Here is a 7,766-nt window from a genome sequence, read left to right on the forward strand (position 1 = left end):
ACGATGCCTCAAAAACATAAAACCAAAATACACAATAGATACAACCCAAAATAACTCCTGGCAACTCGACACGTAGGCCAATGAGGTCAATATGTACATTGCTGGAGAAGACTGTCACCTCATGATTGATCTAGCTTTTCTTTGCCTTTACCTGCACCACATAGCACCAGTGAGTCACAAGGACTCAGCAAGAAAAGTAATAATAATAATCATATAGTTTATTATTTGAACATGGTCATTTATACACAATCAGAATCAAACCATCACGCATTGTTCATAAGATGAAATCCAAATCACTACTGCATCTTCCACGAATAAACATCAGTATACAAATATTTGGTAATACAAAATTATTATACCAATAATAAAATTCATACTCATTTAATTATATAAATTATATATATTACCTCATAGAGTAACCATCTTCACAACATCACGTTGCCTAATCAGGCAAGTTGATGCTTTAATCTGATAATCTTGTATTGTATTGCCTAATCAATCAAGCCTGCGCCATAGCCTGGCACCTATGTATCACATAACTGCATCACCTAATCAGGTGAGCTTGTACCAAAAACCTGCACCCATATATCATATAATTGCATCCCCTAATCAGGTGAGACCGTGCCACAATCTGGCACCAATATATTGCATCGTCTAATCAAACTAGCCCGTACCTATGCTCGGGACTTATCATATGTCACTGACGCCCGTACTTACGCCCAGTACGTTGCAAAAAAAAATTGCATCACCTAATTAGGTGAGCTCGTACCTACACCCAGTATTCATCATATATCACTAACGTCCGTGCTTACACTTAGTACGTCGCCAGGAAAATCGCATCACCTAATCAGGTGCGTCCATACCTACGCTCGATACTCATCATATATTACTGACGCCCGTACTTATGCCTAGTACGTCACCGGGGAAAATTGCATCACCTAATCAAGTTAGCCCATGTATCACATGCATATTATCATCATATTATCGATACTCAACTAATCAATCTTTTCATTATATATCAATATTAACCAATTCATAACAATTCTAATTGTATTACATACAACATACTATGCAGTACAATATACTTTTCTTACCTTTAATCCAGATTCATACATTTTGGCCAACCCAATTGGAGAACTATCCCTGATGATCTCGACCCTATGTCACAACAATGGTAAACTAATAAGTGTTTATCCCAAAAAACTGCTTAATATTCACGTAAGATAATCTAGGATTTTCTACCAAATCCTGTAGTATAAATACACTAAAATAAAAATTATATGTTGGCTCTAAACATACATCATATTGTTAGGATGGATGCCACTTTCCTCAGTTGGGTTGGGTGGCATAGCTCATTGCAGAAGTCCCCTTCCCTTTTTTTTGATCCATTTCTTTACCCCCTTCTGGAGGTATTGCAGCGGTCTGAAAAGTCGCGAAGAATAGAAAAAACTCATCGCAAGCTTCAAAACGGTATATAGAATGTCCAAAACAGACACCCGAGTCAAAAGTTATGACAAAAATACGATTTCTGATCTCCTAGAAATTTCTAAAAACTATGAAACACAAAAATCTCAAATTTCGCACTCACCGAAACACTACCAAAACTTATTCAAATCACTCCAAACTTCACAGGACGCATATATACCATAAATATTACCATCCCTACGTAATAGAAATTAAAATCGAGCCCTTAAATGAAAAATGTCATTAACGTTTAGACTAAGCTTTAAAAAGTTCTAAACTCAATTTCTAACCCAAAATCACCTCAGATTTAACAAGACAATATCGGAGCTAGTCCCATGACTACCTGAGAACAATCTTATAAGGTCAGAACCTTCATAACTATTCTAATTCACAAAGATCCTGAGGAGCCTCAAGTGGAGATCAAAGACCCTAAGGAGGTTGATCCTCGGGTTGCTCAGCTCAGCCAAACTGTGGCTGACTTGCAACAATAGATGCAAGACTCTCTTGATAAGTAACATTAACAGTTTCAACACTGGTTCATGGAAAATTGGAGGAACATTGAAAGCCAACGTGTTGAGCAGGAATATTGGAATATTAGAGAGTTAACTTATCTCAACAGATTAGAGAAGCTTATCGCTTTAATCGCAAAACTACTTCCCATGGAGGTTTATTCGAGTTGGTGAGAGAGACTCCTTGTCAACCAATTGGTCATGTGGAAACTAGTGCCCAAGTCTAAACCCTTAATGCTCGAAACACCACTGCTACACCTGGTAATCGAGCAGGCACTAAGCAAACACCAGGATGGAGATCTCCCAAAGGGAAAGTACCTTTGAGCAAGAGCTCGAGAGGACTGAAGCTCGAGGTCACCAACCAATGGGCCCTCTACATGATGTTGAACAGCCTCACAACAACGAGAGAACCAATAGGACTCCTCCACCCAGTCCTTCTCAACGTTCACATGATGTCAGGCCCTAAGACCCTACAAGGGGAAAGGGACGTACTACTCAAAATGAATGAGGTAGTAGGAGACACTACTTCAAAACTGGAGGCTACGAGATCCAGTAGATAAGGACCAATGAACTACTTCATACTCAAAAATACTTCCGAGATGAAAGGGGCGAGTTATGCCGTTACATTGCCTGTGGCCCTGATGGCCAAAAGTGTGAGTACTTCCCTCGAGTACATGGAGAAGAATTAAACCCGAGCAACCAATTCAATTCTTTACACACTTGTGATCCTACTGAAGACTACTTTGAGGGAAGTAGTTGTTGAGAGTTATGCCCTAAAAGAAATTAATTAATAAATAATATATTAGAGAATATATAAAATACAATTATAAGATAAATGATATATTAATTATAACAGTATAATTATGAAATATATGAAAATTCCTTATTCATATGGAGAAGATATAATCTTGTAAGGATGTACAAGAGAATTAAAATTATACGATATGAATAAAACAAGTCAGTAGTGTATTAAAGCTTTGGGAATCTTTAATATAGAACTGCTAACTACAGCTTACTATACAATATACTTCTAGTGTGTGTGATTTTAATTTGGATCACATATGTAGATGGACATAAAGTAAAGGTACTATGTATAATTAAATTATGCATAATTGGACTAATATGTAATAAATATCTTTCATCAACTTATCGTTTACCATGAAAAGCGTTTATCATATCACAATGATGATTATTAGTAGATTAGCCTTAATCCTAAGTATACATGAACTCTTATTTGTGTTCATTGAGTTCTTTGATTCACTCGTTAAAGTTTCTCAAAAAAGATGATTCTTACAACTTCTATTTTGGGAGCTTAATAACATGAGTGACTAGGAACACGTTATATAATAGTAGAATCCAAGCTTTCCTAACAGATTGAATATTAGTTCCCTTATAGTGTTAATTCTAGGAGTGTTAATAGTTAGATCCAAATTTATAATAAGTTATAGATTAACAGTTCACATTGAATTAATGGTCATAAGGAATCTAGAGATAATTAGAAGGATAAAATGTTATTTTGACCAACTCTAATTATGAACTAATAATTAGAGGATAAACTACTTATATTGATTATATCAATGGACTACAAGTAAGAATTCTGTAAATATAATTCTATATAGTCAAATAGTGCAATTACATATTTATAGTGGAGTAATAATAGAATTAATAAACTAGATTATTATGTTGATGAAATTGATGGTAATCTTAGATTTATTGGAGCTTTAAAATATAGGTCCATGGTCCCACATGAGAAAATTTTATTTGATGAATAAATTTCAAGTGAGAATTAATTTATATGGAAAATAAATTCTTAAGGGAAAATAGTAATTTGTGAAATTATTATTTTGATTAATTATAACAATTGTGAATTATATAATTAATAGTATTTAACTATTTACTTTTATTAGATAAAATTATATTCATTAGTTAAATATAATATTATTACTGAATAATATTAAAGAGATAAATATATTATTTTAGATTAAATAATATTTATTTTAGTTCTTGTGAAATAAGAGATTAATGATAATTAATCAATTATTATTTATTAAGAGAATAAATAATAAATCTATTTGTGGTAAAATTGAGAAATTAATTTTGGACTTTAAAATATGTCTAACACGTGTAGGTACATTCTACACGTTTAGGGTGACATATAAAGGCTCATGATTAATTTAGTTTAATTATTTTATTAAGTTAAAATAATTTAAATTAAATTAAGCTAATTATCTTCTAATTATTAATTAAATATATTATTAGATAATTATTTAAATAAAAGGATAATTATTAAAATAAAAGATCTATTGATATTTTGATATTCAGTTATTAGATATTTATATTTAAATTTAAATTTTGAATTCAAATTAAATTAAATATTTATCTTTTATTTTAAATAAAGGATTAAACGCTTTATTTATAACACTATATATAGGATATACAACATCATAAATAAACAGACCTCAAAAGACCAATAAATATAGAAATAAATAAAGAGAAAATAAGAATGATTTTTCTCACTCCTCTCTCTCTCTCTCTCTCTCTCTCTCTCTCTCTCACACGCCTACACCTCTCAAGGTGGGTGTGAGATCAAAATCCTAATCTCATTATAGTATCTTATGAGTTGAGTACACACTGTAATACCTAAATTTGTTCATGCTATAAGATTTAATAGCCCACTCTATTCCTGAGTGTTGAAGTTGGCATAGAAGATTAAGGTGTGGATTCTTCAATCAAGTTCTTGGATTAGATGTTTGATTGTTATATGAAAAGAATCAAAGATGCCCTAATAGGTTTCAAAAGGTAATTAAAGTTCTTTCAGTAGTTAGATTTAATCTATTTTTATTATTTTGAGATCCTTAGGCTTATAGTTCATATTAGATAAAAATTATTTTATCAAAAATTTTCTTCCTCTTTTATAACTCTAATATGGACTATTAAAACTAACAATTAGTACCAGAGTAATCTTCATAATGATATATTAAATATTGTGTTAGGTGATTATGCATTTATACATATATGTTGATATATTGTGAATGGATGGAATTAATTTTTTTATGCAAGAAAGTGAATCGTTAATTGTATGGTAAATTGAGATAGGAATTTTACAATTTTACACCATATTTACGGTATAGGTTTTGATGTAATTTTATTTTTAAATTTATTTGTAAATTTTTGGTTAGAAATTGTAACATCAAAAAGTCCACAATACCTCCATTGATGAGTGAGCTCGGGTTTTAGGAGTAAACCCTAGCGTCATCAAGATGACAACTTTTGAACCTCGAATGACGAGCCACGAACCCCAAAGGGTTGCAGCTACAAGCCATGAGGCTCAAAAGTGAGCCACATGATTTTTTTTTCACGTGTGCATGGACTCCATACAAAGCAATGCACATACACAAAGGGGAGAGAACCCGAGAGGGTTCAGGTTGGACCAAAGGCCACCGTGGGGACCTGATGATCCCATGGCCAGAGTAGGTGGAGTCAACCAGACCTCCTGGAGGTGCTCGTGGTCACAGACCTACAAAGGAGGACCAACTAGTCCTCAGGCCTCACGACTCCAAAACGAGTCACACATCCCGTATTGGGTCGAAATGGAGCTTGACTTAGTGAGTCACTCCACCACCGTCGGTCTTGGACTGACTTCCTGTTGGGTTTTATGCCCTAAATAAAACTCATTTCAATATAATCAGATTTACTTATTAATATAGATCAGAAATAACATTTAATGTTGCATGGTTCACATGATTTATTTCATGATTATATGTACATAATGTATAAATTCATCTGAAACCCTTTTCACATACTTGATCCTGTTTATTGTGCCGTCAACACATTGGAAAGTAAACATGACTATGTGAATAAAGTTTCCTAGATTTATCAGACATGATATGATAATCTACAACAGAGTTTACTTGCATTTGGAGAAGTGCTATGTTCTTTCCAGAGCATTGGTTAAAGTAAAGCTCAGGTTGGATGCATGGAGTATGCATCGGAAGGGACCGATATTGAACTTTGACTTAGATTTAATTAAACTTACCGTAAAATCTATTCAAGTCAATATCACCTAGTTGATCCTAGATCAAATGATCTTAATCCTGATATGATTAGGCTCGATCTCGAGAGGCTATTCGTGTTCTTTGATTTGTTAGTTAAGCCTACTTTTAGGTCAGGGTGATACGTACATTTTGGGAACACGGTAGTGCAATTGAGTGGGAGCGCTAGCATAAACATGGAATCTATAGCTTCTATCTGGCAAATAGTAAGCAAAGGATGATCTCCTTCGAGCTTGACCAAACGAACATAAATGGTGGAGTACTCATTTCACATAAGCTGAAATATCATTTATACGGGGTCAAGTGTTTTAAGGAATAAATACATTGTAGGGTGTAACGGTAATTTAATCCCTTTACAGTGTAGATCATTCATATAGAGGATCATTGATCACATTAGGATTATAACATTTGATAACTAATGATGTGTCTATATGGTGGAACATATAGAGCATTCTATATACTGAGAGTGCAATTCTAAGTTCTATGCGTGGATTCAACGAAGAATTAATAAGTTAGTGAATTTTAGTGCTAAATTCTTGATCTACTTATTGGAAGCTCGGTTATATAGACCCATGGTCCCCCCACTAGTTGAGATAATATTGCTTGTAAGACTCATGTAATTGGTTTTGATTAATCAATTATAATTCTCAAATTAGACTATGTCTATTTGTGAATTTTTCACTAAGTAAGGGCGAAATTGTAAAGAAAGAGTTTATAGGGGCATATTTGTTAATTATGATACTTTGTATGGTTCAATTAATGAATATGATAAATGACAATATTATTTAATAATTATTTATAGTTATTAAATAGTTAGAATTGGCATTTAAATGGTTGAATTAAGAAATTGGCATTTTTGAGAAAATCAGATACAAAAGGTGTTAAAATTGCAAAATTGCAAAAAGCAAGGCCCAATCCACTAAGTGTATGGCCTGCCACTTTTGTAGGAAATTTAAACTGATATTTTTATTATTTTAATGCCAAATAATTCAAACCTAACCCTAGTGGAATGCTATAAATAGATAGTGAAGGCTTCAGGAAAAAAACACACTAAAATTTTCTATTTTTCCTTCAGAGAAAAACCTGAGCCTTTCTCTCTCCCTATCTTTAGCTGCCACTTCTTCTTTCTCTTCCCTCTTGAAATTTCGAAATTTCTTAGTGTATGAGTAGTGCCCACACACAGCAAGTGATACCTCAATCATAGTGAGGAAGATCGTGAAGAAAGATCATCAGCAAAGGAGTTTCAGCATCAAAGATTCAGAGAAAGAGATCCAGGTTCAGATATTGATAATGCTCTGCAACAGAAAGGAATCAAGGGCTAGATATCTGAACGGAAGGAGTCATTATATTCCGCTGCACCCAATGTACGGTTTCTTAAACTTTATATGTGTTTATTTCATCGTTTTAGAAAGTTCATATTTAGGATGTTAATAAACATACTTGTGAGTAGATCTAAGATCCTGGTAAAATAATTTCCAACACTTCCTTCCTTGACCACCACTGGTAATCGACGGCCACCAGACACCGCCACCACCACCATTTATGACCAAATTATGGCTGACCCCCTCCATTCCTATATATATATATATCCGTATGTGTATATATATATATATATTATTTATTTTAATAATTACATTATTGAATTAAAAATAAAATAAGATAAAATATGAGATATTTTAGTTATGTACATTATTCTTTTTATTTTAATATGTTAAAATAAATATTTTTTTAAAAAAATAAT

At 32.9% G+C, this 7,766-nt stretch overlaps 1 long non-coding RNA gene across 1 annotated transcript; it reads right to left on the minus strand.

Moving 5' to 3' along the window:
• Positions 1 to 417: 417 nt before the first annotated feature.
• Positions 418 to 2,738, minus strand: LOC133033943 (uncharacterized). The gene is made up of 3 exons (XR_009685954.1): positions 1,300 to 2,738; positions 1,095 to 1,158; positions 418 to 938 (listed from the first exon to the last, which is right to left on the minus strand). It is a non-coding gene; the product is annotated as an uncharacterized LOC133033943 (long non-coding RNA).
• Between the last annotated feature and the right edge of the window lie 5,028 nt (positions 2,739 to 7,766).

The sequence above is a fragment of the Cannabis sativa genome, chromosome 2, assembly GCF_029168945.1.
Source record: "Cannabis sativa cultivar Pink pepper isolate KNU-18-1 chromosome 2, ASM2916894v1, whole genome shotgun sequence".
NCBI classification, from domain to species: Eukaryota; Viridiplantae; Streptophyta; class Magnoliopsida; order Rosales; family Cannabaceae; genus Cannabis; species Cannabis sativa.